We start from the raw sequence: 10,522 nt of genomic DNA, 5'->3' as shown, positions 1-10,522 counted from the left end.
AAGCTATTGCATTTGCTGCTGCTGTTTGCCAGGCATAGTGCTACTGAATTTCACTTTGTATTACTCTGTTAAGCAAGTTTTACTACTGATTTATTTTTCTTGTTGCTGCACATTGGCTCATATTAGTTGTAATGTTGCATTTGCTTTGCTAATTTAGATATACTGCTGCTTGCATTTTTTTGTCATTGCTGTTTGAGGCAATTTGTTGTGTGTTGCTGCATTGCCTCGCCCCTTAGTATATATATCTGAGCTCAGTAGATTTAAGTTAGCTTAAGAGGGGGTAGACTATATAAGAAACTAACTATGAAAAATAGGGAAAGAATACATTGAGAAGTTATATGAAAAAGATTTGGGCCAAAATGACTCGTGTACAATGAAGAAAGCGGATATGAACAAAACAATAGGGTTTAGGGACGACAGGTATAGATAGGACTTTTTGGGAATAATGATGAATGGAGGGAGATCTCCAAGAAGTAAAAAAAGTTTAGTTTGTAAAATACTGCAGTACCAAATGTTACACTGAAAATGAACCCTGTCCTTTCCTTTTGCGTTATTCCGCTATGTGTTTCTGTACCCTTGTGTATTTGTGTTCTTCCTGTATTTATGTGTTTGTCTGATAAGAGTTAGGTTGTAGAATTTTTCTAATACTATGTTATTTACTTTGTAAAGAAGTTTAGACATTATTTTCGAAAGCTATTCTGATCTTTTATGTATTTACTTATATCATAATTCCTGTAACACTGATTTATATGTTTATTTCTATTCTTTTGTAAAGCCTGTGTTATTACAAATGTTATCTGTACTGTTATGTTCTTTAATGATGTATTTTGTACATTTGTAATTGTATTCTTATGTTGTTAATTTATAATTATATAGACACCAGTTCTTCAAATTAAGTCTCATTTCACTGCACACATTTTTGTTGATCATAGTATATGCACAATATGTGAAAAAAAGGGACTGTTAGTGCTTGCATGTGTGTTAATAATTCAGCAAGGGACTGGTTAACAGCATTGCTGGTTCTAAGGACACTTCCAAAAACTTTGTGAGTGCACAAGCGGTGGTTATGGACTTGCTATATTGTCCACAACTCTTCGATGGTGATTGGGCACCAGCACAGTTGCAACAGATATATATATATATATATATATATATATATATATATATATATATATATATGAACACTATTAAGGTAAGTATGTTGTTTGTTCTCTATCAAAATCTTTCATTTGCTAACTATGTCTATCAGTAGTTAGTGCCTTCAGTAGTTAGAATCTTTAATTTAGCTGGCAGCATTGGCGCTCGCTGTATTACAGTAGTTCGACTAACGAAGATTTTTGTGAGGTAAGTGATTTATGAAAGGTATAAGTTATTGTTAGTCAGGGCCATTCTTTTGTAGGGATTATTGAAAGTCAGATTGCGTTGCGCTAAAAATATTGTATGTCATTTTAGTGATGATCAGAATAAATAAAGAGAGAAATGTCTGAGTACGTTCAGTTTTTCTCAGCTGTTTGAAAATCAAATAACGTAAGGGGTTTACCAGCACAGTAATTCATAAATTTTTCTAAGGGGATGTTTCAATGGATATACCACTAGTGGAAAATCTGTGTGTTCCTAAGTTTCCCATATTATTACTGGTTATTTACATACTTTTTTATACAATTGAATTTCTTTTCTGTATACATTTTTCATTCTTTTATAGAATACTAGCTGTATATATATATATATATATATATATGTATATATTCCAATCTGTCATTAGTCCATTTCCTCCTTCCCACTCTCTCTGTCCGTCTCCACCACCCCTTGTCTCTGTCCACCTCCTCCAACCCCTCTCTGTCCATCTTCTCCTGACCTCCTCTCACTCTATTCGTCAATTTCCACCTCTGCCTTTGTCTGTCCATCCGCTCCTACCCTCCTCTCACAGTCCATCTTCCCCTCCCCCTCTCTCTGTCAATCTGCTCCTCCCCCATGTCCATCTGCCCCTTCCCCCTCTGACCATATCCCCCTCCCACTTTCTTTGTCAATCTCCTCCTCCCCTTCTCTCTGTCCATCTCCTCCTGCCCCTCCTTCTGTCCATTTCCTCTTCCTGCACTCTCTGTCAATCTGCTGCTCCCCACCATGTCCATCTGCTCCTTCCCCCTATGTGCGTTTCCCCCTTCATCCTTTCATTCATTCTACTCCTCCCCCTCTCTCTGTCAGTCTCCTCATTCCCCCTTTCTGTCCATTTTCTCATCTTCCTACCTTCCTTCTCTGTGTCCATCTCCTTCTCCACCTTCTCCCTGATTGTCTCCTCCCCTTTTTTTTCCAAATCCCGTCCTCCTCTTCCCACACACTGTCCATTTCTTCCTCCCCTTGTCTATTCATTTCCTTCTCAAATATCTCTCTGTCTAACTCTTCCTCCCCCTGTCTTTCTCCATCTCCTCCTCTTTCCTTTCTTTGTCCATATCCTCCTATTCCCTCTCTCTGTCTCTTTCTGTCGACCTCCTTCTCCTTCTACTATCTGCGCCTATCTCCTCTTTCCTTCTCGCTGTATGTCCATCACCTCGTCCTCTCTTGTTCCTCCACGATATTACACCCACCCCAATAGGAGTCTGGTGGTTCTTACACTTACATTATATCTTTCTAGATTGTAATTCGATTGAAATCTATCAAAGGGTTTAGGATGAGCTTTTTACCTGTGGCTTTGCCCGCAAATGCACATATAAAACATATTTCACGCGTATCTGTAGACAAATTTCATCTCTATGTTTAGCGAATTTCGTTCTGCAGTTTCATTTCATGCAGCTCATTTTACGACGTCGTATCTACTGAACTATGTGCTTTACAGTGATGTAATTGTGCAGGTACATCTTGTGGTACAAGTACCTCCTGACTAGGAAATATGTTGTGAACACAGTTAGTAGTAAATAAGGAATAAATTAAACCGTCATGGATGATGCGCCAGTTTCTCACGTGTCTCGTTGTTTATGATGTCTTATCTATTGAACTAGGTGTCACATGCTGTCACAGATTCAGTTGTCTGGCAGAATGAGAGTTCTGGGAAATGCTTCAGGTCATGAACCTGAAAGGTGATTTTTCCACAGGATTAACTTCTGTTGGATAACATCAGTCTTGTCCGCCGTATCTGTTACCACTAAATCATTCTCCCATTGCGTTAAAAGACTTTATGAAATCAAACCATAGGTGACATACACCATAAAGGATTTTGTCACTATTTACCCTTATCTCAGTTTTTACTAAGTTCAGACAGTATTCACTCTCGTTCGTCAGAAGAGAAGTGCATGATGTTGTCTTTGTAGCTAGTTTTGTACTCACGTTCCAATGAACGTTTTTACAGCTCGTAGTAGTGCATAACACCATATTTTTGTATTATGAACTATAGTGCCAGGGACATTATGTATTCTAAAACCAAATGTGCATATTTATAACTTAGCTTAATGTTAAATGCCTGTATGTAAGGTTTTTGTAGTTTTTCTTACTGTATTGGCACTGTTTAATGTACTTATTGAATGAAGTACTGAAGATATTGCTTTGGCGGAAAAATAAAAAGTAGGAAATAAACACTAGCGATAAAATCCACCTTATCAAAGTGCGCTGCAATATTAACCTTTTGGAAGTAGTCGCACTGTTTTGTAAACATGTCTTTCTAAGTTTCCCGTGTGTGCAGGGCTTTAGCATATAGCCGTGTCACTCTCACAACTGCTCGGAGCAGCACAGTGGTGGAGGAAGCTGGAGCGATGAGCAGACTCGGTTGTACATACTAGCGGAGTGGCAGTGCGCTCCGGAAACGCAAATCTTAGCCAGGCATGGCTTAGATCTTTAGCTTGGCTTTTGCCAGCACTATGGATGGGTAACCTTCCTTTTTCTACCTTCGCGGTGTCCACACGTGTGTGACCTCAGCAGTATACTACCGCATCCACGGGGGAGGAGCGTTCCCGAAAGTCGTATCTTTCTCTAACCTTGAGATAAGATCGTTATCTTGGTTCATACGTGGACTGGTATCCTACTTGTGAGAACCGTCTCAAAAAACATTCTGTCAAAATCGTGTGATAATTAATGCACATAACTGTGCTGAGAGGTGGATCTATAAAGAATGTCATAAGATTAGTGAAACTGAACAGTTCAGATTTCTAGGTGTTCAGATAGATAGTAAACTGACGTCGAAAGCCCACGTTCAGGATCTTGTTCAAAGACTTAATGCTGCCATTTTTACTATTCGAACGGTATCTGAAGTAAGTGATCGTTCGATACAAAAATTAGTCCACTTTGCTTATTTTCATTCGCTTATGTAGTATGGTATTATATTTTGGGGTAACTCTTCCCATTCTAAAAGGATAATTTTAGCTCAGAAACGGGCGGTTCGGGCAATAAGTTGTGTAAGTTCGCGAACCTCTTGTCGACCTCTGTTCACTAGTCTGGGTATTTTGACATTGGCCTCACAATCTAAATACTCTTTACTGTCGTTTCTTGTCAGCAATATCAGCTTATTCCCATGAATAAGCAGCTTTCACGCAGTTAATACGCGGCAGAAATCCAACCTGCATTTGGATCGGACGTCGTTAACTCATGTGCAGAAAGGTGTGCAGTATACTGCCGCATCCATTTTCAATAAGCTACGGGACGAATTCAAAAATCTTAGCAGTAATCCACGTGCTTTCAAATCGAAACTGAAGAGTTTCCTCATGGGTCACTCCATCTATTCTGCTGAGGAGTTCCATGGAAAATTAAGCTGATTATTATGTTATATTGTTGACTGCGTTTGCTTAAACTTATGGCTTGACTTTTTTTGGGTTCATAAACATTTTATTTTTATCTGTTATTAATTTTATGTTGTAATTTCATGTTCTGACACGTTCCACGACTTTGCAGATTTGCTCCTCAATTTGGTCCTACGGAACTTGACATGTGAATAAATAAATAAAAATACAGGGAACATTTCTGCTGCAGCTGCACCACAGTCTTTTCTGGGAGTTTTGATTGGGGCTGATGAAGGAAATCAGTAGCTTGTTGTCCAAGATAAAATGGTATTTGATGTGATGTAAATAGAACTTCTTGACACCACAAATAATGACCAACGGGACTAGTTTATTTATGCCGCTGATAATATCCTGGAGACATACGCAGTTGGTTGCTCCATGCCATTGGCATTTTTACGCGACGGTACCACCTTTCACATTTTTGTGACATGCTGATTGCCTGTTTCTTCCACACTCTAGGTCTTCGTTGTACCACAGCTTTACTTAATGTGTGACCTAAATACGGCGCACTAGGTTCGAAAAAACTTTTAGGTTGGTGCATAAGTTCGCAGCGTTTTTCCATAAAGGTAATAAACACAACAAATAAACAAAGACTTTAGTCATGAATAATATATTCTCCTTCACTATTTACAACAGTCTTCCAACGCTGGGATAACTTTTAGATCCAGCTGCTGTACAAATCACGTGGTTTTGAGGCGAATTGCTCATCGAGCCATGTTTGGAGCGCATTTTCATCCGGAAAGCGGGTGTAACACCATAGCTTACACACTACATACCTTTTGTTGATTCATTTACCTTTCTATTTTGTTCAACATCCCATCGTTGAACTTCTGTAATTAGTGTACGGTTAATTCGATACTGTAATGAATTGTAATCTCTGTAATATGCACAATATGAGCAAATGATCTTTTGTCTTCCTCATATAATCTCTTTGGTTATCTTTAAAATTAAATAATTTTAATTAAGTAATGTTGTGTAGAACTACCAATATATGCAAATGTTCTGTTTTATTTAATATGTTTGATTGCTGTTATGTAAACTGCTGACCTTCACTTTGAGTTTTTAGTTATTTTTTATGTAAAAGGTGTTGTGGTTCCCCTCGGGAACGGATCTGTGTATCGCGCGCAAATTGTGGTTAGCCTAGGTAGAAAAGGTGGAACAAAGAGTCAGTCGGGGACTAGCTACCAAACTGTTAACTGCTCATGTAGAAGTTGTGTCTTGTGTTGGTTCCGAGAGAGGCTTTTCCTGACGCTTTCCAATGCCTCGGATGGATGGATAAAGAGCTGGAACTATTCTGAAATTGGTATCTATCATCGCCACCAAGAAATGACAGAGTCCAGCAATTCTACCTGCAAATCCACCTACCAACATGCACTCGCCACCACATCGCGCAATCACTGTAATAGAACAGAAGAACTATAGTAATGTGCAGTGAAGGATCAGCTCATTGGATGTGTTAGTGTGCTCAAATATAAGGTAATTTATAAATGAAATTATGTACCTACCTTGATTTCTTCCTTATCACAACACCTCTCAGGTTCCTCTCCGTTTGAACTATGATTACCGAGTGTCCTTTATTGAAAGCATATTAAAATCAATATGGCAACAGAGTGCGCTAAGATTAATAATGTTTCTTGAAAGGATCTAACAAATATGCCATAATTGTTGAGAGTTATATGTTCATGCTTGCTAAGTACTTGTTTCTCTAGTGTATTGAAAGTGTGTTTAGTTTGCTCTGCTACAGTGGTCAAGAGTAAACCCCCCCCCTCCATTATATGTTCATGCTTGCTAAGTACTTGTTTCTCTAGTGTATTGAAAGTGTGTTTAGTTTGCTCTACTACAGTGGTCAAAATTAACGCCCCCCTCCATTGAAAGTAGTTCAAATGCACAAAGTTACTTAATTATAGAAAGTTTTAATTACTCCTGCTATTCAAGTCAAATTCTGTACAATATTGGGTTCCTCTTCCGTATTGAAAGTGCATATTAATAGTGTAATAGGATCCACAGTTTGTCCTTTATGCTCATGATAAATAACAATTAATATAAAGACAACTATCTATGAAAATAGTGATTTTTTTTAATCAAAATTCAGTGACAAAATTGTTTGTTAGTGAAATACATTTAACTTTCATTCTACATAGAAAAGTATTTAGCTGAGTGAGACTTAACCTATGACCAGTTCATAATTTTGCAGTGAACTACATTTACAATTTTTTGTCAGATAGGAAAATTTTTGAAAAGTAATACTGAACCTATGTCCAATTTATGATTCTACAGTGAATATTAATAGTATGTTATAAAGACCATTCAGTTCGAATAAGCCCTGAAAATAATAGTGTGTATGTTTATCTGTTATATTTATGCAAATAGTTTGTTCTGCTCTGTCAGATCCAACCTTACCATGAACATATGCAGGTGTCAGAGTTCATTGCACTCTCGAGTGACAAAAGTATAGTCTGTGTTTGCCCATTGAAGTTACTTATTTTCAGTTCTTGAATGAGAGTGTTACTCATTCTCTTGCCGGATAGTATAGATAGGTACTGGCGGAATTAAAGCTGTGAGGACGGGGTGTGAGTCGTGCTTGGGTAGCTCAGTCAGTAGAGCACTTGCCCGCGAAAGGCAAACGTCCCGAGTTCGAGTCTCGGTCCGGCACGCAGTTTTAATCTGCCAGGAAGTTTCATATCAGCGCACACTCCGATGTAGAGTGAAAATTTCATTCTAGAAACATCCTCCAGACTGTGGCTACGCCATGTCTCCGCAATATCCTGTCTTCCAGGAGTGCTAGTTCTGCAAGGTTCGCAGGAGAGCTTCTGTGAAGTTTGGAAGGTAGGAGACGAGGTACTGGCGTAATTAAAGCTGTGAGGACGGGGCGTGAGTCGTGCTTGGGTAGCTCAGTCGATAGAGCACTTTCCCGCGAAAGGCAAAGGTCCCGAGTTCGAGTCTCGATCCGGCACACAGTTTTAATCTGCCAGGAAGTTTCAGGTAAAACATTGTTTGTTACTGTTTAAATATTTACGTAATTTTGACTTTCACTTCCGATAAGCCACCTCCGTTAGGTACAACACGGTCAACATAACAAAATTCCTCTCGGAGGGTAACACTGCTCTGCTTCTTTATACTATAATTGCTTGAATAAAAATAATTTCATTATACGAACTGCCTCCAGCTTTGAGGTTATGGTATAACAGTAGCGGACAGAAGTGTTATAGGGGTTCCTTGAAGGTTGTTTGACAGAGAGCGGTAAAGGTGAAATCTCAGGACGCAAGATCAGGTGAATAAGGATGGTGCGGAATCGCTCCTCAACCCAACTCCTGTATAGAGTTTTTTATCAATCCAGCAGAATGTGGGTGGGCGTTATCGTGGAGCAGCATCGCTTCGCTCCGTCTTCCTGGTCGTTGTTCTTGGACTGCGTCTACAAGACGTCTCAATTGTTGACAATAAATTTTAGCAACGATGGTTTCACCTCTGGGAGGCAGTTCGTAGTACACCACACTGTTGCTGTTCCACCAGGTGCATAACATTATCTTTTGCAGATGTACACAGGTCTTCGTATGGGGAGGTGCTGCTTTGTATGGGGCCAACCATTACTTTCTTTTCTTTCTGTCTGCATAAAGACACCATTTCTCGTCGCTAGTAACAATACAGGATAGGAATGGTTGGTGTGTTTCACGAGCCATTTGATGACGAGCAAGCAGAGATGCGCGTACGGCCAACTGCTGACTTTTGTGATTTTGACTTAGAGCACCTGATTTTTGAACCTTCCCCATGGCACGCAACTGTCGCACGATGCTGGAACATTCGCCATTTCTGGAGTACACTGAAGTGAATCATTGTGGATTAATGCTTTTAAACGATCTTCATCAAACCCCGATGGTCTCCCTAAAGGTGGAGAGTCACTGATGTCAAAACGATACTCCTCAAAACGAGAAAACCATTTTCTCGCCGTCCTCTGTCCAGTGGCATTATCCCCCATGCACGTAGCGAATGTTTCTACCTTCCCCCGTTGCTGTCACCCCTCTACTGAACTCAAACAGAAGAATATGTCGAAAATGTGCCGATTTCTCCACCTGACACTCCATTTTCTAGCGTCAACAGCTCAACTCACTAATTCCAAAAGACAAAATGACAAAATATAAACTCAAATAGCAACAGTGAACTACAAACAAAAAACGACAATCGATAGATAAACCCATAGCAACCGGAATACCAACATGCAAAAGAAAAATTCTACGAACTTATCCAACCTAATACATTTATCCAGACAACAGCATAACCCTTTCGACTAGAGTCGATCAAAGAGTGCTTGCAGATTTTGAAGGTGTTTCTCTCTCACTGCCTCCGCGATGATAATTTCATTTTCCTAGTTTATGCCCTGGATCTGTTATTCCATGTTGGACTTTGAGTAGAATTGTTCGCTCACTGTATTAAACCATTGGTCGTTTTTCGGCTGGATTAGTGGAAAGTCTAGACGCCAGCATGGGTCCAAATTGATAAGTGACACTACAACACCTATGTCAGCCTGGAACTACACTTTTCTGAAAGTGATCTCCAGCGTAATGATTAACTGGCAGGGAATTGCATAGGCTGTGTTTGATACCTGTGTGATGCTATGAACTGGCACGCTGCATTCAGGCGTTGCCGCGTAGCGGCTCACACTGACGGCTGCTCCGTATGTCCTCTCTTACAAGTATGGCATACTGCATTCTGGTGTAGGCAGTATGTACGCCTGTGCTTATTATGACAGTCTGGTCACAACTTGTGTGACGTCGCACTACGTTGCTCGGTCCAAGCCGGGCCTGTTTCTAGCTTCATGGAAGAACGACGCTTAATTGAAACGTAAATGGAATTCACAATGTACTACGCGCTCTTTATTCTGAGCACCGACCGACATTACAGGGGCAGGGGGGCAGTTTGTATTAATTATGCCTCTGTTTATTATTCTATAACAACACATTGTTGCTTTATTGTATCGCGATGGGATGTCTACATCAGGGCCGGCTACTGTGTGCCAAACAGCACGCGGGTATGGTGCAGCCTAGCTAAGGTTTGCTCGTTCCTTCACGGAGGTGCTCGGTACAGCGCGATATTTCACTTAGCATTGCGGCACGTCAGTTTTCGGCGGGTACGACTCTCTTCAGTTTGGCATAACCGTGGTGTCAGCGCTGTTTACCGTTCGCTATTTGTTCGTGGTATGATGGACGTTCACAGGACCAGTACTTGTTTGCACAAAAGAGGCAGTCTAGCAATCTATGGCCATAAACCTTTAAAAATGAATGTGAATGAAAGAAGAGAGGGGTGAGAATAATCCACGTGTACTGCACATCTGCTATGGAACGACATTAAGAGTGGTGGTAGCGAAGAATGTGGTGGTCGTATTGCTTTCCGAAAAGGTCTAGGATCTATTGTTACTGAAACTGCAGTTGTTGCTATTGTTGTTGCAGCATCAGTTCCCTGTGCTTCTGTCTGTGGGCAGTCGGTAGCCTCCGAAGGCCATAGTTGCAACGTCAGCCGCGTGATACTTCTCCATCGGCAATGCACCTGGAACGGCCCCTCGGTTCCTCATGCGTTCACTGCGGTGGTGTGGAGATTACTGTGTGTAGGTTTCGACACGCTGCTCTCTGGCAGGGGTCGGACAGTGGCTGGCGCTGTGTCACTTAAGACGTGGGGGCGGGGGGAATTCAGTGCTGTCAGTAGAAGGCGTAGATGGCAAGTTGAGGGTACCGTGGCACTAACTCCCGTAAGGAACTTAGTGCTGGTGGTGA

Source organism: Schistocerca piceifrons, chromosome X (genome assembly GCF_021461385.2).
Source record: "Schistocerca piceifrons isolate TAMUIC-IGC-003096 chromosome X, iqSchPice1.1, whole genome shotgun sequence".
Classification (NCBI taxonomy): domain Eukaryota; kingdom Metazoa; phylum Arthropoda; class Insecta; order Orthoptera; family Acrididae; genus Schistocerca; species Schistocerca piceifrons.
This window is presented reverse-complemented; position numbering follows the sequence as displayed.